Source organism: Salvelinus fontinalis, chromosome 33 (genome assembly GCF_029448725.1).
Source record: "Salvelinus fontinalis isolate EN_2023a chromosome 33, ASM2944872v1, whole genome shotgun sequence".
In the NCBI taxonomy this organism is placed as follows: domain Eukaryota; kingdom Metazoa; phylum Chordata; class Actinopteri; order Salmoniformes; family Salmonidae; genus Salvelinus; species Salvelinus fontinalis.
Genome location: NC_074697.1, coordinates 19,921,986 through 19,948,431, shown reverse-complemented (window position 1 = coordinate 19,948,431; position 26,446 = coordinate 19,921,986). Strand labels below are relative to the sequence as shown.

The following is a 26,446-nucleotide window of genomic DNA, read 5'->3' as shown; positions in this document are numbered from 1 at the left end:
GGTTGACAGGCTACAGAAGAGGCTACGCTAATGCAAAGGAGATTAGAATGACAAGTGGGCTACACGTCTCGAATGTTCAGAAAGTTAAGCTTACGTTGCAAAAAAAAATAAAAATAAAATACAAGATCTTATTGACTAAAATGATATAGTACTGCTGGCTGGTGAAGTAGCCTGGCTAGCAGTGGCTACGTTGTTGAAAGTGAAGCTGGCTAGGTAACCTCGACAATTTCACTAAATTTCTCTAAAACTACACAATTATCGTGGATACAAGGACAGCAAAGACAACTAGCTAACACTACGCTAATCAAGTCGTTCCGTTGTAATGTAAGTTTCTACAGTGCTGCTATTCGGTAGAAGTTGGCTAGCTAGCAGCGTTGGCTAGGTAGGAGGACGACAGCGCGGCAGGCGAAAAAATAGCTGGCTAGCTAACCGATAATTACTCAAAGCTACACAATTATCTTAGATACAAAGATAGCAGAGAAAACTATGTAGCTAGCTAACACTACACAAGTCAAGTCGTTCCGTTGTAATGTAATCGTTTCTACAGTGCTGCTAATTGGTGGCTAGCTGGCTAGCTAGCAGGGTTTACTACGTTACGTTACGTTAGGGCGAGAATACCTGGCTAGCGAACCTCAGCGAACCTTGATAACTACACAATTATCACCGATACAAAGACGGCTATGTAGCCAGCTAAGTAGCTAGCTAAGATCGAACAAATGCAAATCAAAGATAGCAAAGACAACTGTGTAGTCAGCCAACACTACACTGATCAAGTCGTTACGTTGTAATGCACTCGTTTCTACAATGCTGCTATTCGGTGGCAAGCTGGCTAGGTAGCCGTGTTGGCTACGTTGCGTTACGTTGGGGCGAAAATAGCTGGCTGGCGAACCTCAATAACTACACAATTATGTTTGATGCAAAGACGGCTATGTAGCTAGCTAAGATCAACCAAATCAAACCGTTGTACTGTAATGAAATGAAAATCAGACCGTTGTACTATAATGAAATGTAATGAAAAGTTATACGGTAGACGGTGGACGTTTGCTAGCTGCTGGGCTACGATAGGCGACGAAATACGATAAATACGCAATTATCTTTTATACACAGACGGCTAAGTAGCTAGCTAAGAAGAAATTGCTAAGGTTAGACAAATTAAACCGTTGGAATATAATGAAATGTAATACAATGTAATGAAAATTTATACTACCTGCAGAGCGAATGCAAATGCGACCGCTCGCTCCAAACCGGATGTGTTATAGGTCATATGAGTTTAGTAATGTTATTTCTGTCTTATCCGGTGTCCTGTGTGAATTTAAGTATGCTCTCTCTAATTCTCTCTTTCTTTCTCTCTCTCGGAGAACCTGAGCCCTAGGACCATGCCTCAGGACTACCTGGCTTGATGACTCCTTGCTGTCCCCAGTCCACCTGGCCGTGCTGCTGCTCCAGTTTCAACTGTTCTGCCTGCGGCTATGGAACCCTGACCTGTTCACCGGACGTGCTACCTGACCCAGACCTGCTGTTTTCAACTCTCTAGAGACCGCAGGAGCGGTAGAGATACTCTTAATGATCGGCTATGAAAAGCCAACTGACATTTACTCCTGAGGTGCTGACCTGTTGCACCCTCGACAACCACTGTGATTATTATTATTTGACCATGCTGGTCATTTATGAACATTTGAACATCTTGACCATGTTCTGTTATAATCTCCACCCGGCACAGCCAGAAGAGGACTGGCCACCCCTCATAGCCTGGTTCCTCTCTAGGTTTCTTCCTAGGTGTTGGCCTTTCTAGGGAGTTTTTCCTAGCCACCGTGCTTCTACACATGCATTGCTTGCTGTTTGGGGTTTTAGGCTGGGTTTCTGTACAGCACTTTGAGATATCAGCTGATGTACGAAGGGCTATATAAATAAATTTGATTTGTCAATCAGTGTTATAGGTTAGATGACTTTAGTAATGTTATTTCTCAATCAGTGTTATAGGTCATATGAGTTTAGTAATGTTATTTCTCAATCAGTGTTATAGGTTAGATTACTTTAGTAATGTTATTTCTCAATCAGTGTTATAGTAACCCACACATTACATCATATTCCCCATACAGTGCACAGCATTTGGCCATCTTTGGAACACTACTGGTTAGTTCTGAGACAGCCAGTGCATTATCTCGTTTCCTAAACTCACTCATGGGGTGTGTACAGTATGACGGTGTGCAACGTTGAATTCAACGGAAATGATACTGAACGACCAGTTGAAAATCTTTGTGATTATGGTGGTCCAGAGGGGGATTACCATATGGTATGCTGCATGGGTTTTGCTATTTCAAATGGTCAGACCCATATTAAATCAGGCCACACTTTGTTGAAAACTTACCAAAAGGGAGAAAACGTACCTCAAAGGCTGTTGAAGAACGGTGCTCACTGTTTTGGGGAAACCCGTCGTTCAGTACAAACCTTCACTCAACGTAGCAAACATTGAATCGAACTGAACGCACCCCTGTTCTCGGTCAAGAATGACGTAAGAAAATGTATTCGTTTATATAACCAGACCAGCAGGGGGCGACACAGCTATTTCATTAATCGGTTACTTTTCTCCCTGCTTCAACAGTGGACTAATGTATCTGACCAAATCATATTTTTTTCCTGCGTTTTGCCACTGTGCTTGACAAAATAGGATGGATCAGAGGACACACGACCAACTTGCCAAAGGGTCAACTTGATGCCCCTTCAATTGACGATGAGGTAACTGACTTGTGTTGCATGGTGCAAACATTATTATTCAATTAATAATATCTAATAAATACCCCTGGCTTATCATTACTTTCTTTGAGACAGTTGAAGTCATAACCATGATGAATCATATAGCCTAGTTTAATGTGGACTATTAGCCTATGGGGCTACATGTTGGTTATGTAGGCCTATTCATAGTAGGCTAAGCTATATATTTAATGCACTGCCTTTACAGTTATTAGCATTCAAAATAAGGCATAGTGTACCTATTTTTTTTAACACAGCATCACAACCAGGCAGGCACCAGCTGGCACAGAAAGCCCTGTATAATGACTGGCTCAAGTCAATACGCGACCCCCTCCCAAAATAATGCACCGGGATAATCGACGCGCCTTCGGCAACGTTGGAATGTTTCAACTGGCAAATTCCACTCACGTTTTTTCCCCATCTCAATTAGTTGGAGAGGTTTCAGAACTTTGTGTTTCCGGGTGAAATCTCTGGCCCGAAGTTTCATGCCGGGGATATGAGCATAGGAGACGCAAAGCCGGCTGAGCACTAGGCGGCTGCAAGAACAGTGTAGGCTACGCAGGGACCGGGAGAAAGGGAAGGGAGAGAATAAGAAAAAAAACGAACAGCAGCTGAGCGGTGCGTTTTTCACCTTCTGAAAAACAGGAAGCAAACGCCGATCTGCCTACCTGGCCGCATTGTCCTGCAGGGAGAAGACAGCGGGCTCTCACGGCTCTTCTTGCCACGCATAGGCATATTATTTCTCTAAAGCCTAACTCTCGTTCTTGTGGATTCAACTGCGAGAAAAACTGTCGTTTTTGTGGATTCAATCGAGAGAAAACAACTTTTAACTAGGCCTATTTCCTCATTCGTACGGTCGTTATTTTTCATATTCCCAACAAGAATATAACTCAAGGTAAGTCACTGGCACAATTCCATCGCTACCTCGAATTAGTAGGCTAGCCTACATGGAGTCATTGAGCAAATCGACCGAGGTGGAGTTGAAGTGCTACATTGTGTCGAGACCTCACCCAGATTGTTGTTTAAAGTTATAAATTACATTTGCACTTTTGTCGGGAAAATATTAGTTTCCTATTTTTGTTAAACAATAGGCAACGTTTCGAAACGAGTTTCATGATTGGTTTACTCTCTGAGCACCCAATGATGCATTCTGCCTTATCCCTAGTGTTCTCATCCGTAAGTATCGCCCACACCAGGGACCATGTGAACTACAAACCACCCGAGTTAGGTAGACTATGCAAAATATCATCGGATTGTAGTCGTTTATTAATATGGGCCTTTGAAAGCAGCGACATGTTTTGGTCTCAAAATTATTAGACAATTTATTTACAATGCAGCTGGGTCGGGTATGTTAGGTCTCGTTTTATAGTTTTATTTTGTGACTTGTCATTAAAACTCGGGTTTGACGCACTCGCTGCTGCTTTTCGCCTTTCTCATCTCAGCCTATACAGAACCACGGTTCGACTCTAGGCTACGGATGACACGATGGGGACATGTTTAGGCTACACTTGATAACCGACAGCAAAGAAAAGCTATGCTATGTCAGGATTAATTTTTTATGTAATCTATGCCTTCGCGTTCTCAAACGGAAGGGAATCCCGCCGTGGAACATTGACAGAGTGGTAAAATAGGTCAAGTCGCATCGACGTTTGTCTCGCGGTAGTTTTAAAACCGGGAAGTTTTTGGAGAGGCTGGGTAGAATTGAGCAGTTGACCGGTGAATAGTGCATTTCTGGAGTAGAGTCGTGACTGCCTGCCTGTCAATGCCGTTATAGATGACTGTCTGCCATGTCCCCAAAAATGTATGAATATGTTATTCAAGTAATTGTAGTAGCACATTGTTTGTCATTTTCGCCAGGCCTTTTTGTTCTACTTTGTCAACTTGTAGGCCTCTGCCAGCACTTGGATAGGCTACCTCCGAGCACACTTGGTGACAAAAAAACAAATGTCTAGTACTATAATTCCAAGCGGCCTATGTCTTTGAGACTTTGACATAGTTATTGCTTAGCCAATGTGATGACACCTTACCTGTCTTTTAAAATATTTGTGAATTAAGTATCGCAATTTTAGATGCAATTTCACTTTATATTTCATGAACTCAAATGCTCATGCAAGTTTGAGCATGTCTGTATCTCAGATTTTCTCCCTTAAGCAGCAATATTAACCTCTTCGGCGACCTGACGAAGTTCACATAGAAATATAAGTTATAGATCTGTCATTCTTGTTGTAAACAAGTCTAAGACGTGGTAGATCTGTCCTATGTGCACTATTTCTATGCTTCCCTGTCTTAAGTTTCATTTTTGCATCTTTTTCTTTAGGTTGTGTACACCAGCTTTAAACAGCTGAAAATGCTATATTTTTGGTTATGGTAAAGATATTTTACAGTGGTTTAGATGGCACAATGATTATACTTGGTTATTTTGTCACATATACTGAAATTAGGCAAACTATTTGAATTTTAGCAACCAGGAAATGGTGGAGCGATTTTTGAATAGTGCATTTTTAACTAGGCCAGGTCTAATTATTTGGCAGCATATTCTATAGTGGTTAAAGTGGATACAAACAGTGTGTGACTTAGCTTCACTGTATGACTGAGGTGTGTACATTTGGTCCACACACCCGTTTCACTCCCATTTCAAGATAAGACAACGGAATCGACACGTTACAACTTAGACATGTTTCTTTCTTCTTTTTTTTACCATCTCACGCCACACACAATTCCCATTGCTCTATTATTGTCTAAATAATCATTGAATTTAGACTGTGTGTGTGTTTGCAGTGGTGTTGGTTTTGTGAATCAGTGCCTGGCTGGGACCCAAGCACCATGTGACAGTAAGTCAGTAAGCTTCCCAGCCGGACGAGACGAGGGAGCCATGATGTCACAGGTCAGGGGACCGTCAGGGACACAAATAGGAGTGTGTGTCTACTATAGTGTGGCTATGAGAGCCAATTACAACACACACACACACACAGCCCCCCGAAGCACTAACACACGGGGTCTGGGGGAGAGGTGGTGGCGACCGGAGCCATGAATGGAGCATTTCTCTCAGTCATGTGAGAGAGAGCTCTGTTCCTCCGAAGGGACAATTTGTCTGCATAAACACTTAATACACACACTTGACTTATTTCCACATACAGTACACAAGCACAGACACGCACACAGAAACACACACAGTTATAGTAGCTGTGCTCTACACACACACACACACTATTTTAAGAGTGCCCAGAGGGTGGCCATAATTGCAGAACAAATTGTATTTCAGAGCTTTAATGCACTTATTGGAAAGAAAGGTTAGATCTGAATTGCCTGTTTGTGAGTGATAATATTAAACTATTATACGTGTTTGTGTGTAGCCTCATGATTACACTGTGTTCAATAGTGCAGAAAGCGAGGATCATTAGTGAACACGTCATGATTAAGTTGACATTTGGAGCACTGATTGTACACAGTTAATTATAAGTATTTACTGTAGCTTCTCATTGAAATGAGTGTCTACTAATCAATTGGACTTGTATTTAGTTCTCTCTTGAAGGAGAATGTTATTTTGAGTTGGTCTGTTAACCCTGTGGGAAACAGAGGAGAGATTTTTAATCTGGCAGCGGTCCAGGCTGCCCCATGTAGGGCGGGGCTGTTCCAAGCCCCCTCTGAGGTAGTGGGGGGGGGGGGGGGGGGGGCACTGATAACGCTGCTGACGTCAGTCTCCAGTCTCCTTAACAATGCAGCCCTTTAGACAACCTGCTATTTACTCCACAACCAGGCCTCTCCTAAGAAACTTAATGACGGAGTAAAAGTTATAAAAAGATCTGCGTCGCATGAGAACGGTGATCTCCTCATAGTGAACAGTGATAGCTAAAAGGACTGGTTTCTACACTTCCTACACCTTTAAATTAGCCAGTTGCAGTGTGTGTGTGTGTATCTCTCCTCTTCTGGCATGACAAACATGTTAACATTGCCAAAGCAAGTGAAGTAGATGATATACAAAAGTGAAATAAAGAACAGTAAACATTACACTCACAGAAGTTCCAAAAGAATAGACATTACAATGTCATATTATGTCTACTAAAAGTGTTGTAATGATATGCAAATAGCTAAAGTACAGAAGGGAAAGTAAATAAACAAATATGGGTTGTATTTACAATGGTGTTTATTCACTGGTTGCCCTTTTCTTGTGGCAACAGGTCACAGATCTTGCTGCAGTGAAGTGCATTTTCTATAACTTTGGAGTGCAGCTCAGTTTCCACCTCATTTTGTGGGCAGTGAGCACATAGCCTGTCTTCTTTTGAGACTCAGGTCTGCCTTCAGTGGCCTTTCTCAATAGCAAGGCTATGCTCAATGAGTCTGTACATAGTCAAAGCTTTCCTTAAGTTTGGGTCAGTCACAATGGTCAGGTATTCTGCCACTGTGTACTCTCTGTTTAGGGCTAAGTAGCATTCTGGTTTTCTCTGTTTTCTTGTGAATTCTTTCCAATGTGTCAAGTAATTTATCTTTTGGTTTTCTCATGATTTGGTTGGGTCTAATTGTGTTGCTGTCCTGGGGCTCTGTGTGGTCTATTTGTGTTTGTGAACAGAGCCCCAGGACCAGCTTGCTTAGGGGACTCTTCTCCAGGTTCATGTCTCTGTAGGTGATGGCTTTGTAATGGAAAGTTTGGGAATCACTTCCTTTTAGATGGTTTTAGAATTGAACGTCTCTTTTCTGGATTTCCCTCTCATCTGGATTCCATCCTCCATTTCAGCTTTCTTGGGATTGACATCCCCTTCTCCATCTCAGAGACCCCTGCTGGTGTTCTGCCATCTCCCACCTTTCATCCTCCTTCCCCCTCTTCATACTCTTTCCTTTTCTATATTCATTCAAATACATTTTACTGTACTGAAACACTCTTCAGGGAAATGTACTCCCCACCTGCCTGTTTATACAGTTGAGGTCAGGTGTGTTTTGTACAGTAGTCAGTGTTCTTGTTAAAGAAATGAGACACCTGCGTCTTCAAATACTTCTGCCACCCACCCACCATCCTCAACTGTCCCCATGCTCCCAAACTGGTTCACACACACACACTTCCTGCTGTCACAGTCAAATGTAATCACCCCTCACAGCCGTTGATGGCTTGTGTAATATCCCCTTGGAAATCTGAAAGGAAGCCCGTGTGTGAGCAGCTGTGCTCCTGTGTGTGTATGTTTGGGGTGGGTGTGTGTCATGCCCCATCAAACAGTCGTATCCCATGAGCCAACTACCTTCTGTGGCTTAATATCCTCCGATGAGGTCACATGCATACAGATATATACAGTAGATAGGTTTACACATATAGTGGTGCTTAAATATCTAATGAGCATATACAGGACAGGCAGACATATAGGAAGTGTGGCATGTCCAGTAAGTGAACCAGAGAGAAAAGCAGCCTCATGGAATTCTTCACTTTCCTGCTTCACAAGCCAAGACCTGCAGAGGAATTCAGAGAAGGGGAGGAGGAGGAGCAATGGACATCGGGGAGAAATGAAGAGGCAGGAAGGAGAGGTACAGCTATGCAGGCAAAAAACAAATGAGGATAGAAGGAGGTTAATATACATTAGTTTGTTTTGTAAAGGAGAGAGGAAATAGAAGTTGAAAAGGTTGAGAGGTCAATGGAAGGAAAGAAAGATGCAGAAGGGCATAGACAGATCTAGTTTTGAATTGAGTGTTAGTATAGAATGGGGGTTGGATTGAGGTTTGCTTGGTGTAGAATGGGGTTGGATGGATATACTGTAGAGAAAGAGAAGTGAGGGAGGTAGAAAAGAAGAGCTTGATGAGAGGAGGGGTAGACTTTCCCAGGCTACCCAAACTCCTTGCTCTGGCCAAATGCTATACCCACGGTCGTTTGTTTATTCTCCGCAATGAGTCTGAATCGGAGTACCTCCCTGACAATTTCTAGAATGCAGACACATTCTAATCATTTTGATTGGTCACAGAAACAAATGGGTTGGGCCAAAGTCAGAAAACCTGTGAGTAAAGCTCTGTTTTGTAAATCCGGCATTGGCTTTGATACTCTTTAGATGAGCCAATCACTAATGGCTTTGTTTTGTACAACACTCCTCATTTTGACATCACTGCAGATTACTTCAGTCTCTGACTGAAGTCTGTGGTGAACATAGTAGTGGAAGAATTCAGTTTGAGTTGTCAGGCAAGGGTAGACTGAGGTAGAGAAGGGGGATGTGGTCCTGACCTGGAGGTTTAGACTCCTCTCTAACTTGAGGGAGTGACACTGCCCTACTCACCATGACAACGCCGCCTTAAGGCTGCTACGTAACTGCTACAGTTACGCACACAGATTAGTGAACCTTACAAAACATGTTGTTTTACAGGGTCAGCCATAGTACTACTGCACCCCTGGAGCGAAATAAAGGTGAAGTGCCTTGCTCAAGGGCACACAGACATATTTTTTTTCACCTTCTCGGCTCGGGTGTTCGAACCAGCGACCTTCCGGTTACTGGCCCAACGCTCTTACCACTAGGCTACCTGCCGCCTACCTACTCTGTGTGTGTATATACAGTCAGGGACATTTTCAGTTGATGACAATGGGATATTTTCTAGTTGTGTTAATTATGGTGAAGAAACCTCATGACCTTCTCTCCCCTGCCCTGCTGTGAGATAGATGGACCCGCCTGAACACTTTGGTCCGTCTGGGCTGCATTTCCTCTCCCTCATCTGCCTGTTGTTTACCACCTGACCTCTGGCTGTTCTTAACCAAATACTGTATGTCACTCATACAGGTAAGGTGTGTTGTGACACCTACACAAAAATGTGCACGTGTGGATTTTAATGTACATGTAAACGTACAGTATATTGTGCTAGTATTTGTGCACTGGTGAGCAGACATCATGGAAATGTCTGCTACTCCTTCTTCTCACCCTCTTGTGTGTGTGTGTGGTGCGGTGCACCATGTCCTAGGCTGGGCCAGACCTTTGTTCAGGCAGGCAGGCAGAAGGTAACTGATTTACAACAGCCAGGGGTACTCTGACAACTATATCCCCCTCACACACAGCCCACTCCCACCTGGGAGAAGAACAGGGGTTAAGGTAAAGAGAGAAACACACATTCCTCTCACCATCATCACAGTTCTCTTAGATAATTCAAATGTATGGACTTTAAGTGTGTGATTCTGTACTGATCTAAGCAGAGCTGTAATATAAGTGTCCTAGTGTGGCTGTGTATTGTGCTTGTGATGGACAGACTGAGGTCTTTTGTTTACGCCAGGCCGTGATGACGCATGATCCTCTGTAAAGCCCCCTTGAGGACCTGTGTGTGTTTGGTGAGAGCGTAATGTGTGTTATGTTGCATTCCTGTGTTTGTGTGTGAGAGAGATCGTGCTCTTGATCACTGAGATCAGTGTGTGATTAAGACTAAAGGAGCCTTTGAGTTCATACATATTTAGCAGATATTATTGGTTTTACCTACTCATTCAAGGGTTTTTCTTTATTTGACTCTTTTCTACATTGTAGAATAATAGTGAAGACATCAACTATGAAATTACATATGGAATCATGTAGTAAACAAGTGTTAATCAAATCAAAATATATTTGAGGTTCTTAAAAGTAGCCACCCTTTGCCTTGACAGCTTTGCACGCTCTTGGCAGAAAATAGTAAAAATAAAGAAGAACCCTTCAATGTGTATGTTTGTCCAAACTTTTGACTGGTACTGTACATATTTAGCAGATGTTATTGGTCACATACTGTACATATTTAGCAGATGTTATTGGTCACATACTGTACATATTTAGCAAATGTTATTGGTCACATACTGTACATATTTAGCAGATATTGCGGTGTAGCGAAATGCTTGTTCAAAGTTGCTTAGGAGCTAGAAGCAGAGCTGCCATGTCTGCCGGCACCATCTTGTCTAGTTGTTGCTGAGAGGATGTGACGAGTACAACTACTAGGGCCAGTTTTCCCAGACCTAGCCTAGTCCTGGTTTAAAAGCATGCTCAACTGAGACTCCGTTATCGGATATATAACCCTAACTCAGACCCAGATATTAAGCCTAGTCCTGGTCTTAAAGCATGCTCAACTGAGACTCCGTTATCAGATATATAACCCAAACTCAGATCCAGATATTAAGCCTAGTCCTGGTCTTAAAGCATGCTCAACTGAGACTCCGTTATCAGATATATAACCCAAACTCAGATCCAGATATTAAGCCTAGTCCTGGTCTTAAAGCATGCTCAATGGAGACGGTTGTAAGTGCAGCATTTTGAATGGATCCCCAATGGCTCTCAGGTGGAAGGACAACCGATCTAGCTTGAGAAAACAGTAAGTGGATCATTGTACTCAGACACTCATGGTTTGAAGGTACTATCACCACTAAGTGTGAGGCCTTGTTTTATTATGATCTATTCTCCCCTCACCAGCCTCTGGTGATATAAGAAGACAATTCCACAGTGTTGAGACGGTGACACTGCACCTCAGGGGGTGCCATTTTGGAATGTAATGAAAGGGGGGTGGTATAATTATGAGGGTGGGGGGTAGCAAGACATGGGTAAGAAGTGGGAGTGGGGTCAGTGGGGGGGGTGGAGAGAGGGAGACAGAGTTGGGTGGGGAGAGTGTGAGGATTCACCCCTCAGAATCTACATTCCTTGCATACCACAGAGGGGATGGGTGGAGGAGAGGAAGGGGGTGTGTGATGGGAAAGGTAAGTGGTAGAAAGGGTCTGTGACTGAACCAGGCTGACAGTGTGGTGTTGGTACAGTGATAAGAGTGGAACAGTTTGGGAGTGTAGGTTGTGGTGTGTCTCTGGCTGGTGGGTCTTCAGATCTAGTCAGTTGATACGTGTCTGTCTTCATGTCATGTAGGCAGTGTTCTCTAGACAAGGTGAAATGGGCTGTTACGTACAGTGCTTATGGAAATTCTACACCCCCGTGAACTTAATCTAAAAAGGGATTCAATTTGTGGTTTTCCTCCGGATCGACACCACCTACTCCACATTTCCAAAGTTATAGAAAATGTTCCTAATTTAAGAAAAAGTAAAAAAACCTCAATCGTAATTGGATGACGGTGTCTGCATGCTTCCCAGCCAAAACAGTTAGGAATAGTTTGTGCGTATTTTGTGACATTTTTGTATGCTTTTAACTGTTTGAGCACCTTTTTTTTTTTTTTTTTTTTTTTTTTGAGACAAGCCGAAGTCTACGACCTCCCTCTTCAGCGATTGGTCAACTGTAGGGATTCTTAAAGGAAGTGCCTGTCATTCAACGAGAGACGATTTGTCCTCATGCATATTTTTTCACTTGAGAAATACTGCACCAAACATCTTTGTCAGATGCAAAATTGAGCAACTAAGAACTCCTCTGCAAATACGTAAACATTAATGGCATATTTCTTGAGTTAGATTAATTCGGACTATTTTGAAGAAGTGTATACTGGTTGCGTGTTAAAGCTTTCTGTCTGTGTAAGCATCTACGCTCAGAGCACCGACGCAGCACCCAGACCTGCATCATCCACCACGGCTTTGTGCGTAGTGCTACGTCACGCTGTCGTTGTTCCACTAGCACCATGAGCCTGCCCGCTAGTTAGCCATTGATTCAGTGAAGAGCCCAGTCTTATTTTAGCCTGCAAAGCACGCTTGAACAACAATGCCCCTTTTTTACTGGGGTTCCAGGCAGATTAGACGGACGATGGATCTATTTCTAGTCTCCTCATCTCTAGTAGAGGGGTGTGCTGTTTTACAGGAATGGATCAGATGAACAGTAACATCTCAGAAATGTTTTCATGTTGCTTTTATATTTTTGTTCAGCATATTTAGCAGTCTTATGGCAGAGACACAGGGGAGCAGTTAATAAATTCATTAGACCCTAATCTATTGATTTCACATGACTGTCAATACAGATGCATATGTTGGTCCCAGATGCCTTAAAAAAAAATGTAGGGGTGTGGATCAGAAAACCAGTCAGTATCTGGTGTGACCACCATTTGCCTCATGCAGCGCGACACATCTCCTTCACATAGAGTTGATCAGGCTGTTGATTGTGGCCTGTGGAGTGTTGTCTCACTCCTCTTCAATGGCTGTGTGTTGCTGGATATTGACTGGAACTGGAACACGCTGTCGATCCAGAGCATTCCAAGCATGCTCAATAGGTGACATGTCTGGTGAGTATGCAGGCCATGGAAGAACTAGGACATTTTCAGCTTCCAGGAATTGTATACAGATCCTTGCAACATGGGGCCGAGCATTATCATGCTGAAACATGAGGTGATGGTGTCGGATGAATGACACGATCAATGGGCCTCAGGAATTCCTCACAGTATCTATGTGTCGTTGTTAAATGCAATTGTGTTCGTTGTCTGTAGCTTATGCCTGCCCATGCCATAACCCCACCACCACCATTGGGCACTCTGTTCACAATGTTGACATCAGCTCACTGCATGCCCACACGGCAGGCAACGTGTATGGCGTCATCTGCCCAGTACAGTTGAAACCGGGATTCATCCGTGAAGAGTACACTTCTCCCGCATGCCAGTGGCCATCGAAGGTGTGCATTTGTGCATTTTCCCACTGAAGTCGGTTACGACGCCGAACTATAGTCTGGTCAAGACCTTTGTGAGGACGATGAGCACGCAGATGAGCTTCCCTGAGACGGTTTCTGACAGCTTGGGCAGAAATTATTCGGTTGTGCAAAGCCACAGTTTCATCAGTTGTCCGGGTGGCTGGTCTCAGACAATTCCGCAGGTGACCAAGCTGGATGTGGAGGTCCTGGGCTGGCGTGGTTACATGTGGTCCACGGTTGTGAGGCTGGTTGGACGTACTGCCAAATTCTCTAAAACAATGTTGGAGATGGCTTATGGTAGAGAAATTAACATTAAAATCTCTTGCAACGGCTCTGGTGGACATTCCGGCAGTCAGCATGCCAATTGAACGTTCCCTCAACTTGAAGACATCTGTGGCATTGTGTTGTGTCAACTGCACATTTTAGTGGCCTTTTATTGTCCCCAGCACCAGGTGCACCTGTTTAGTGATCATACTGTTTAATCAGCTTCTTGATATGCCACACCTGTCAGGTGGATGGTTTATCTTTTTATTAACAAATGTTAAATAAGCTTTTTGTGGGTATGGAAAATGTCTTGGATCTTTTATTTCAGCTCATGGGAATAATGTTGCATTTGTATTTTTTATTTGTGTTGTTAGTTAAATCAATAGCTACCAGGACTCTCTGCATTGACCCTTTTTGCACTAATTATTTTGACTCATCACATTCGCTGCTCTTACTGTCTATCTATCCTGTTGCCTAATAACTTTACCCCTACATATATGTACAAGTCTACCAAAATTACCTTATTCCCCGCACATCGACTCAGTACTGGTACCCAGTGTATATAGCCAAGTTATCGTTAATCATTATGTAACGATAACTTGTTAGAAGAAGACAATTCCACAGTGTTGAGATGGTTACTTAAATTCCTTGTTATTTTTTTCTATATATTTCTCTGCATTGTTTGGAAGGTCCCGTAAGTAAGCATTTCACTGTTAGTCTACAGCTGTTGTTTACGAAGCATGTGACAAATATAACATTTGATTTGTGGGCTGTGTTGCTAGGGGCTTGGCGTTTTGGTTAGCGTTTAGCATCAGGGTTTCCTGGTAGAGCGATACAGGCCGAGACTGACATAGATGGACAGACGGCAATGAACCGTATACTCAGTCAGACACACACACATAAAAGAAGACTCTGACAGACTGAGGAACACACAGCTCTTGGATGTATTGGGTCATGTGATGTGAGAGCTTTAAGCCCAGATACCTATGAATCCATCCAGTCAGTTAAACATTGACTCTCCAGACTACAAGATCGTATCAGTACTGCTACAGCCACACAGTTCCTGGAATGAGCATGAGTCTGCCGCTTGTAGCGTTTTTTGCAGTTTGTGTGTGTGCTTGTTTGTTTGACGTGTTCAGCTGTCCATTTCCAAACCCTATTCTGGAGAAACTCAAAATGGACTGTGTGCGTGACTGCGTGCAGTATATTTGATTACGGCCATTTCATCGCTCTCTTTCTGTGAATTTATCCAGTCCCGTAAAGGTGGTTGATGTGTTCCATCCTGAGTGTCACTGTGTAGTGAACAGACAGACAGACAAAAACACACAACTAAACTCTGGCATGTTTTCCTGGGCTGCCCAGGGTCACGCCCTCCTTAACAAGATTGGCCATCTTTGCCATTGGGAAAACACAGGAAGTCTGCAGCCTTCCTCCTCCTCGTGTGTGTGTGTGTGTGTGTGTGTGTGTGTGTGTGTGTGTGCCTGCAATATGTTTATCTACCATACCACGGAGTTAACATTTCCTCTGCCCATATTGAGTGGATATAGCCCTTTAAATGACGGAGGTGGTGTAATACATGTTCTTTATGTAAACAGCAGGGTAATGTTGTGGTATGTGCGTACTGAGTATATTATGTACAATTTATAATTAAAATGCTTTGTTTGGGGGGGGGGGGGGGGCTTGTGGTATCATAAGTCCTTTTGGGCTTCCAACCTCACCTGCACACAGTTTTTTTATGCAGGAGTAAGGGGGGATGGGGGGAGAGGAGGAAGGGTGAGCTGCAGAAATATCTGAGTTGAAGTGCTTGCAATACCTGTTGTCTTCTCTTGGCTGGAGAGGAAAGAGGGGGAGTGAAATGCCACCTTGGTTGAAGGGCCATACATATACTCTCATAGTCCCTGAGCCCAAGAACGTCAAGGTAACCTGCCTGAATGACTGTCACTATGCCATGAAATGTTTTAAAAGGCTATTCATTGCTCACATCAGTTTCAAATTTGAATGTCACATGTACAACACCATCATCCAAAACACCCTGGACCCGTATACTGTCCCAACAGGTCCACAGATGACACAATCTCTATTGCACACTGCCTGCACCCAACTGGACGAAATGAATGCCAATGTAAGAATACTGATCATTGACTACAGCTCAGCCTTCAACATCATAATCCCCTGCTAGCTCTGGTACTGAACAACTCCCTCTGCGACTGGATCCTGGACTTCCTGACGGCTGCCCCCAGGCGTTGAGGGTAGGCAACAACCCATCCACCATGCCTACCATCAACACGGGGCGACTCCAACACCATCGTCAAGTTTGCTGACAACACCACAGTGGTCGTGATCACCGATGATGATGAGGCAGCCTATAGGGAGGAGGTTAGAGACCTGGCAGTGTGGTTCCAGGACAACAACCTCTCCCACAATGTCAGCAAGACAAAGGAGCTGCTCGATGGGGCTGTAGTGGAGCGAGTCGAAAGCTTTAAGTTCCTCTGTGTCCAGATCACTATGGAATTAACATGGTCCACACCAGGGGATGGAACATAAATAATTTTTCCAATCGTTTCTTTCTGAACGGAACCATATTTTTACAAATTCGGTTCCAATTTTCCCACCAGCAAAATAAAGTTCTGAACCTGTTCTAACGGGGGACAAAGTATTGGTTTTATTTTTCCTTTCTGAAATCGATGGGTAAGCGATTTTAGTCTGTATAGGAAAGTTGTATTTTGCCATAACAGCATTGTTGAATCATAGAATTATACCTACGGAGGAGCGACTTTTATGGAGGTACTTTGAATGCCTTTGAACTTTCGAGTTGGTTTGATGTTGGACCGGCTAGCTAGCTAATAAGCGTGTGCGCAGTGCAGCAATAGAATTAAAAACACGTCTCACCTTTTTTGTAGTTAATAAATCCAATTTGAAACATGACTATAGTATCCTTAACTAACGTTAAAGTGAATCTGTTCTTCTCTAATTAAACATCTCTCCCTAATTTCTTAACACTTCTAATGTCGTCTCGAGGCTACAGTATGCTTCACAGGGGAGGGGCAGGTAACCAACGCACACCCACTGGCAAAGATTTCCAGCTGGCAGACAGATGCTGGAATAAGTTTCTGATTGACAGTGAGGGCTTTGCGCAGGCACTTTGTTACAATTTCTGTCGGACTGGAAAAACATTTCTGGAACACTATTAAGTTTCCCATGCTTTTAAAATGAAGGTTCTGTTCCCGGAAGATGGATCACTTTCGGTTCAGGTTTGGGTCCTGTTCCTCAACAATTATTTTTTTTCCAGTTTTTGGTTCAGTTCCCTGAACTGGTTCCAACCCTTGGTCCACAAACACCTACACAGTTGTGAAGAGGGCACAGCAGCGCCTCTTCCTCTTCAAGAGGCTGAAATAATTTGGCATGAGGCCTTGCACCAACAGGACCATGAACAGCTTCTACCCCCAAGTCATAAGACAGTTAAACAGCTAATCAAATGCTTTCAGAGGCAGTTTGGAACTCGGTAGTGAGTGTTGCAACTGAGGACAGACACTTTTTCTTTTCCCCCAGCAATCAACGATCCGGTTCTGTGAGCCTGTGTGGCCTACCACGTCGCGGCTGAGCCGTTGTTTGCTCCTAGATGTTTCAATTTCACAATAACAGCACTTACAGTTGACAGGGCAGCTCTAGCAAGGCAGAAATTTGACGAACTGACTTGTTGGAAAGGTTGCATCCTATGACTGTACCATGTTAAAAGTCACTGAGCTCTTCAGTAAGGCCATTCTACTGCCAATGTTTGTCTATGAATATTGCATGGCTGTGTGCTCCATTTTATTTTTTATATACACCTGTCAGCAACGGGGGTGGCTGAAATAGCCAAATCCTCTAATTTTGAAGGGGCGTCCACATACTTTTGTTGATATGTTGATGTACATGGCTACCTCAATTACCTTGTGCCCAACACATCGGCGCTACTGCTACTTGCTGTATATAGCCATGTTATAGTTATTCACTGTGCTTTTATTACATGTCATGATTTGTTTTGTTTGTTTTTTACGCTGTTGTGTTGGACAAGGATCCATAAGGAAGCATTTCACTGTTATTCTACACCTGTTGTTTACGACGCATGTCACAAATAACACTATGACACCTCCCATTGATTCTCTGTAACTGATTATTTATATATATATATATATACATATACACACACACAATGTAATGTGTGTGTGTGTGTACATATACAATGTAATATATATAATGTATGCGTGTCAAAGATCATTATTCAAAGCATCATCACACACACACTCCAGGGAAAAACCACACACGCAAAGTAGTCATGCCCTATCAGATTCTGTGAAACTGGGCTTATATTTTTTACTCGCTCACGCTACCACACACACACTGATGTTGTTCCTTCTGCCCCCCAGATGCAGTGTCCCTCCCCTGACACCCCCAGCATGGAGGAGAGCCACAGGGAATAAGAGCCTCCAGGAGACTGTAGGTAAGACTTGCATGTGTTTGTGTCTTTAGGGAAAGCACCAAGCGAATATGTGATAGCCAAATTGTTTGGGAAGTTAGAAGGTGCTTTTCCCACCTACATTACGGTAAAGAAAATGCAAAATGATTGTAAAGGACACCTGCGAATGTTTGCGTGCGTGTTCTGGAATGCATTGCACTGAGTGTGCTGGAATCTGGTAGGGTAGTGTCCTGACAGGTGGAGAATGTTGGAAATCCACCAGCATAGTTTGGGAAAATCTGCTAGGTGAACACTACGTAGCCTAGCCACCATGCAGTTTCGCTTTGATGTCTAACTACAACCTGAAATATTGTCCTAGTTCACTGCTCTAGTAAGTAAGTCACTGTTCTCCATCCCTAGTTCTGGCCTGTGTTCAGATGTCTGTTTTATGAATCCCCAGGACCAGGATGGAAGAACTATAGTGTCTCCTCCAGAGTTCTAGAATCTTCTGTAGTAACATGGGGCTATGACTAAGTCTGTGACTATGGAGCTATGGCTGACTCCATAATTGTGTGTGTGTACAGTGTACATAGATGCCTGCATACATACCAAAGTAGTGTCCTAGCAAGATTTATTGAATCCAATGAACTCAATAAGCAATGGTCTGTCTGAGAGCTTTGTGTGAGAGAAATATGTCATGTAAAGCCAAACATGTTTTTATTCTCTTGGTCACGTATCTTTTCCATCATTCTCTTTTTTAGTTTTTAAAATGTATTTTTATATTTGAGTAATTTAGCAGACACTCTTATCCAGTGTGACTTGGCCATCTTAAAAATGAATTAACTTCAAAGGGGGAGACACTCTAGACCCAAACTGCTACAGACCTATATCTATTCTAAAGCCCCGCCTTATCTCTGTTCACTGGTCACCATAGCAGCACCCACCCGTAGCACCCACTCCAGCAGGTATATCTCACCGGTCACCCCCAAATCAAATTCTTCCTTTGGCTGCCTCTCCTTCCAGTTCTCTGCTGCCAATGACTGGAACGAACTGTAAAAATCTCTGAAGCTGGAGACTCATACCTCCCTCACTAGCTTTAAGCACCAGCTGTCAGAGCAGCTCACAGATCACTGCACCTGTACATAGCTCATCTGTAAATAGCCCATCCAATCTACCTTATCCCCATACTTTTTATTTATTTATATTGCTCCTTTGCACCCCAGTATCTCAACTTGCACATTCATCTTCTGCACATCCTACCATTCCAGTGTTTAATTGCTATATTGTAATTACTTTGCCACCATGGCCTATTTATTGCCTTACCTTTCTTATCCTACCTCATTTGCACATGCTGTATATAGATTTTCCTACCTTTTTATTATTGATTGTATGTTTGTGTATTCCATGTGTAACTCTGCGTTGTTGTATGTGTCAAACTGCTTTGCTTTATCTTGGCCAGGTCACAGTTGCAAATGAGAACTTGTTCTCAACTAGCCTACCTGGTTAAATAAAGGTGAAATTAAAAATAATACAATCCTGGGAGGTCCAGCCCTAAGAGGGTGGAGAGGAGGATCTAATGGTTCACTGTGTCGAATGCAGTGGATTGATCTAGGAGGATGAGAACAGAGGAGAGAGAGTCAGCTTTGGCAGTGTGGAGAGCCTCGGTAACACAGAGGAAGCCTGACTGGTTAGGGTCAAGAAGATTGTTCTGAGAGAAATAGCAAGAGTCGGTCAGAGACAGCACACAAGTGTTTTGGAAAGGGAAAAAGGGGATACTTGTCAGAGGGGTCGAGGGTGGCCATTTTGAAGTCCGAGAATGTGGTCAAGGATGAAGGAAGTGCGGTAGGGGAGGTTTCCAGAGATGGTCTGAAGAAGGGAGGAGGGGATGAGGTCGAGCAGGCAGGTCAGACAGCCTGACTAGTCGCAGGTTCTAGAGAGAGAGGGGAGAAAGAGGTCAAGGCGTAAGGCTGAGTGGAACCAGTGGACTCTAGGCTGAGTGGAACCAGTGGACTCTAGGCTGAGTGGAACCAGTGGACTCTAGGCTGAGTGGAACCAGTGGACTCTAGGCTGAGTGGAACCAGTGGGACTCTAGGCTGAGTGGGACTCTGTGGGCTGAGTGGGACTCTGTGGGCTGAGTGGGACTCTGTGGGCTGAGTGGGACTCTGTGGGCTGGGTGGGACTCTGTGGGCTGGGTGGGACTCTGTGGGCTGGGTGGGACTCTGTGGGCTGGGTGGGACTCTGTGGGCTGGGTGGGACTCTGTGGGCTGGGTGGGACTCTGTGGGCTGGGTGGGACTCTGTGGGCTGGGTGGGACTCTGTGGGCGGGCTGGGTGGGACTCTGTGGGCTGGGTGGGACTCTGTGGGCGGGCTGGGTGGGACTCTGTGTGTGGGCTGGGTGGGACTCTGTGTGTGGGCTGGGTGGGACTCTGTGTGTGGGCTGGGTGGGACTCTGTGTGTGGGCTGGGTGGGACTCTGTGTGTGGGCTGGGTGGGACTCTGTGTGTGGGCTGGGTGGGACTCTGTGTGTGGGCTGGGTGGGACTCTGTGTGTGGGCTGGGTGGGACTCTGTGTGTGGGCTGGGTGGGACTCTGTGTGTGGGCTGGGTGGGACTCTGTGTGTGGGCTGGGTGGGACTCTGTGTGTGGGCTGGGTGGGACTCTGTGTGTGGGCTGGGTGGGACTCTGTGTGTGGGCTGGGTGGGACTCTGTGTGTGGGCTGGGTGGGACTCTGTGTGTGGGCTGGGTGGGACTCTGTGTGTGGGCTGGGTGGGACTCTGTGTGTGGGCTGGGTGGGACTCTGTGTGTGGGCTGGGTGGGACTCTGTGTGTGGGCTGGGTGGGACTCTGTGTGTGGGCTGGGTGGGACTCTGTGTGTGGGCTGGGTGGGACTCTGTGTGTGGGCTGGGTGGGACTCTGTGTGTGGGCTGGGTGGGACTCTGTGTGTGGGCTGGGTGGGACTCTGTGTGTGGGCTGGGTGGGACTCTGTGTGTGGGCTGGGTGGGACTCTGTGTGTGGGCTGGGTGGGACTCTGTGTGTGGGCTGGGTGGGACTCTGTGTGTGGGCTGGGTGGGACTCTGTGTGTGGGCTGGGTGGGACTCTGTGTGTGGGCTGGGTGGGACTCTGTGTGTGGGCTGGGTGGGACTCTGTGTGTGGGCTGGGTGGGACTCTGTGTGTGGGCTGGGTGGGACTCTGTAGGCTGAGTGAATGAGGAGCGGATGTTGTCAACCTGCTTTTCTCTCCCTTCATCATTCTGTTGCTCCTCTTCTCACTTATTTCTCAAATCAAATGTTATTGATCACATACACATGGTTAGCAGATGTTAATGCGAGTGTTGCGAAATGCTTGTGCTTCTAGTTCCGACAATGCAGTAATAACCAACGAGTAATCTAACCTCACAATTCCACAACTACTTTATACACACAAGTGTAAAGGGATGAAGAATATGTACATAAAGATATATGAATGAGTGATGGTACAGAACGGCATAGGCAAGATGCAGTAGATGGTATCGAATACATATGAGATGAGTAATGTAGGGTATGTAAACATTATATTAAGTGGCATTGTTTAAAGTGGCTAGTGCTAAATTTTTTACATCAATTCTTCCATTATTAAAGTGGCTGGAGTTGAGTCAGTATGTTAGCAGCAGCCACTCAATGTTAGTGGTGGCTGTTTAACAGTCTGATGGCCTTGAGATAGAAGCTGTTTTTCAGTCTCTTGGTCCCTGCTTTGATGCACCTGTACTGACCTCGCCTTCTGGGTGATAGCGGGGTGAACAGGCAGTGGCTCAGGTGGTTGTTGTCCTTGATGATCTTTTTGGCTTTCCTGTGACATCGGGAGGTGTAGGTGTCCTGGAGGGCAGGTAGTTTGCCCCCGGTGATGCGTTGTGCAGACCTCACTACCGTCTGGAGAGCCTTACGGTTGTGGGCGGAGCAGTTACCGTACCAGGCGGTGATACAGACCGACAGGATGCTCTCGATTGTGCATCTGTAAAAGTTTGAGTGTTTTTGATGACAAGCCGGATTTCTTCTTCTCACTCCCTCTCTCAACCTGCTCCCTCTCTTCAGCTGAGCTCAGTTCATCTGTTGCCACTCAGAATAATGTGGAAAAATACCCTTTTTCTAATATCTCTGGTTCAGCCTGTCTCTTTGATCCTGTCGCTCTTCCCGTCTTCCTACCTTGGCCATCACCCTAGAGAAATGGTTACGACGGTGGCACAAACCTTTTTGGACTGTCTAAGCGCTAAAGTGGAATGGCATGGCACTGGCCATTCCTGGAATTGGAGTTCAAACTTGGTTTACTCTCAAGAATATAATTTTTTGTGTTTTGATTTATAGTTGGATTCTTTTCACTGGAATGCCTTTTGGTTGATATGTGGTGTTCTACCATGAACCCTTCCACATACAGTCCTAGGAAACCCTTCTGTGGTGCCTATTCTTAATGTATTGGTGGTATTATTAACACGTCACTACAGTGTGGCCACTGCCCATAAGGTTATTGTACTGCATTTCAGACTAGCCAGTATTTACTAAGGACTATGGTAGATCTATTTCTAAACTCAGCAAAAAAAATAAATGTCCTCTCACTGTCACCTGTGTTTATTTTCAGCAAACTTAACGTGTAAATATTTGTATGAACATAACAAGATTCAACAACTGAGACATAAACTGAACAAGTTCCACAGACATGTGACTAACAGAAATTTAAAAATGTGTCCCTGAACGAAGGAGGGGGGGTCAAAATCAAAAGCAAGTCCATATCTGGTGTGGTCACCAGCAGCATTAAGTACTGCAGTGCATCTCTTCCTCATGGACTGCACCAGATTTGCCAGGTCTTGCTGCGAGATGTTACCCCCCCTCTTCCAGCAAGGCACCTGCAAGTTCCTGGACATTTCTGGGGGGAATGGCCCTAGCCCTCACCCTCTGATCCAACAGGTCCCAGACGTGCTCAATGGTATTGAGATTAGGGCTCTTCGCTGGCCATGGCAGAACACTGACATTCCTCACATGCAGGAAATCACGCACAGAACGAGCAGTATGGCTCGTGGCGTTGTCAGGATGAGCCTGCAGGAAGGGTACCACATGAGGGAGGAGGTTGTCTTCCCTGTAACGCACAGCATTGAGATTGCCTGCAATGACAGTCCGACGATGCTGTGACACACCGCCCCAGACCATGACAGACCCTCCACCTCCAAATCGATCCCGCTCCAGAGTACAGGCCTCGGTGTAGCGCTTATTCCTTTGACGATAAACGCAAATCTGACCATCACCCCTGGTGAGACAACCGCGACTCGTCAGTGGAGAGCACTTTTTGACAGTCCTGTCTGGTCCAGCGACGGTGGATTTGTGCCCATAGGCAACATTGTTTCCGGTTATATCTGGTGAGGACCTGCCTTACAACAGGCTTACAAGCCCTCAGTCCAGTCTCTCTCATCCAATTGCAGACAGTCTGAGCACTGAAGGAGTGATTGTGCGTTCCTGGTGTAACTCAGGCAGTAGTTGCCATCCTGTAGCTGTCCCGCAGATGTGATGTTCAGATGTAAAAACACCAGCACGGGATCGGTACATGTGGTCTGCCACTGCGAGGATGATCAGCTGTCCGTCCTGTCTCCCTTTAGCGCTGTCTTAGGCATCTCACAGAACGGACATTGCAATTTATTGCCCTGACCACATCTGCAGTCCTCATGCCTCCTTGCAGCATGCCTAAGGCACGTTTACGCAGATGACCAGGGACCCTGGGCATCTTTCTTTTGGTGTTTTTCAGAGTCAGTAGAAAGGCCTCTTTAGTGTCCTAAGTTTTCATAACTGTGACCTTAACTGCCTACCGTCTGTTAGTGTCTTAACGACCGTTCCACAGGTACATGTTCATTAATTGTGCTTCTACACCTGCATTGCTTGCTGTTTGGGGTTTTAGGCTGGGTTTCTGTACAGACCTTTGAGATATCAGCTGATGTAAGAAGGGCTTTATAAATACATTTGATTTGATTTGTTTATGGTTCATTGAAAAAGCATGGGAAACCGTGTTTAAACCCTTTAGAATGAAGATCTGTGAAGTTATTTGGATTTTTACGAATTATCTTTGAAAGACTGAGTCTTTTGCTGAGTCTTTTGCAGTTCATTCAGAAAGTATTCAGACCCCTTGACATTTTCTACATTATAGCCTTATCCTAAAATGGATTACATTATTTGTTTTTCTCATCAATCTACACACAATACCCTATCAGGACAAAGTGAAAACAGGTTTTTCGAAATTGTGGCAAATTGATTAAAAACTAAAAACAGAAATTACTTAATTATTCAGACCCTTTGCTATTGAAATTGAGCTCCGGTGCATACTGTTTCCATTGATCATCCTTGAGGTTTCTACAACTTGATTGGAGTTCACCTGTGGTAAATTTAAATTGATTGGACATGCTTTGGAAAGGTACACACCTGTCTATATAAGGTACCACAGTTGACAATGCATGTCAGAGCAAAAACCAAGCCAGGCGGTCAAAGGAATTGTCCGTAGAGTTCCGTGACAGGATTGTGTCAAGGGCGCATATGGGGAAGGGTACCAAAACATTTCTGCAACGGGACAACGGCCCTAAGCACGCAGCCAAACAATGCAGGAGTGGCTTCGGGACAATTCTTTGAATATCCTTGAATGGCCCTGCCAGAGCCCGGACTTGAACCCGATCGAACATCTCTGGAGAGACCTGAAAATAGCTGTGCAGCGACATTCCCCATCCTAACTGACAGAGCTTGAGAGGATCTGCAGAGAAGAATTGGAGAAATTCCCCAAATATAGGTGTGCCAAGCTTGTAGTGTCATACCCAAGTGGCACAGTGGTCTAAGAGGCGTCAATACAGACCCTGGTTTGATCCCGGGCTGAATCACAACCGGCTATGATCAGGAGTCCCATAGTGCGGCGCACAATTGGCGCAGCGTCGTCCTGGTTAGGGTTTGGCCGGTGTTGGCCATCATTGTAAATAAGAATTTGTTCTTAACCTCTCTGGGATATGTGGGACGATAGCGTCTCAACTGGCCAACATCCAGTGAAAAAAAAAAAAAAAAAAAAAAAAAAAAAAATGCAGAGCCCCAAATTCAAATAAATTACTATAGATATTTAACTTTCATGAAATCACACATTCAATATACCAAATTAAAGCTACACTTGTTGTGAATCCAGCCAACGTGTCAGATTTCAAAAATGCTTTACGGCGAAAGCAAACAATGCTATTATCTGAGGATAGCACCCAAGCAAAAAATAACAGACCATCATATTTCAACCCTCCAGGCGCGACACAACGCAGAAATAAAGATTTAATTCATGCCTTACCTTTGACAAGCTTCTTCTGTTGGCACTCCAATATGTCCCATAAAAATTACAAATGGTCCTTTTTGTTCGATTTAATTCCGTCGATATATATCCAAAATGTCCATTTATTTGGAGCGTTTTATCCAGAAAAACACAGGTTCCAACTCGCTCAACATGACTACAAAAGTTACCTGTAAGCTTTGTCCAAACATTTCAAAATACTTTTGTAAAAGAACTTTATTATTATTATTTTTTATAAATAATCGATAAAATTGAAGACTGGATGATCTGTGTTCAATACCGGAGGAAAATACTTTCAGGTCACGCGCCTCTAACAAACAGTACACTTCACTCGAGCATTCTGAACATGGCTACTTCATTTCTCAAAGGAAAAACCTCAACCAATTTCTCAAGACTGTTGACATCCAGTGGAAGCGATAGGAACTGCAAGAAGGTCCCTTAGAAATCTGGATTCCCAATGAAAACCCATTGAAAAGAGAGTGACCTAAAAAAATAAAATCTGAATGGTTTGTCCTCGGGGTTTCGCATGCCAAATAAGTTCTGTTATAGTCACAGATATGATTCAAACAGTTTTAGAAACTTCAGAGCGTTTTCTATCCAGATCTAGTAATAAAATGCATATATTAGCAACTGGGCCTGGGTAGCAGGCAGTTTACTCTGGGCATGCTTTTCATCCAAACGTGAAAATGCTGCCCCCTATCCCAAAAGTTAACTGACTTGCCTAGTTAAATAAAATAAACAAAAAATACTTGAGGCTGTAATTGTTGCCAAAGGTGCTTCAACAAAGTACCGAGTAAAAGGTCTGAATAATTATATAAATGTGGTATTTAATTTGTTTAGTTTTTTTTTTGGAATCATTTCCAAAAGCCGTTTTTCGCTTTGTCATTACGGGGTGTGTGTGTAGATAGTAGAGGTTGACCGATTAATCGGAATGGCCGATTTTAATTAGGGACGATTTCCAATTTTCATAACAATCGGAAATCTGTATTTTTGGACACCGATTTGGCAGATTATTATTTATTTTTTTACACCTTTATTTAATCTTTATTTAACTAGGCAAGTCAGTTAAGAACACATTCTTATTTTCAATGACGGCCTAGGAACAGTGGGTTAACTGCCTCGTTCAGGGGCAGAACGACAGATTTTACCTTGTCAGCTCGGGGGATTCAATCTTGC

The 26,446-nt window shown here is 44.2% G+C and overlaps 1 protein-coding gene across 3 annotated transcripts in view; it reads left to right on the top strand.

Moving 5' to 3' along the window:
* The first annotated feature begins 2,584 nt into the window (after positions 1-2,584).
* LOC129831796 (phosphatidylinositol 4,5-bisphosphate 3-kinase catalytic subunit beta isoform-like) overlaps positions 2,585-26,446 on the top strand; it is a 78,239-nt gene continuing 54,377 nt past the window's right edge. The window contains exons 1-2 of one of the 3 annotated variants that reach the window (XM_055895254.1): positions 2,585-2,736; positions 17,927-18,000. The gene's annotated coding sequence lies outside the window, so the exon portion shown is untranslated. Of the gene's footprint in view, positions 2,737-3,080; positions 3,647-17,926; positions 18,001-26,446 lie in introns of those variants that run through there. The other 2 variants (XM_055895253.1, XM_055895251.1) reach the window with 2 other exon arrangements.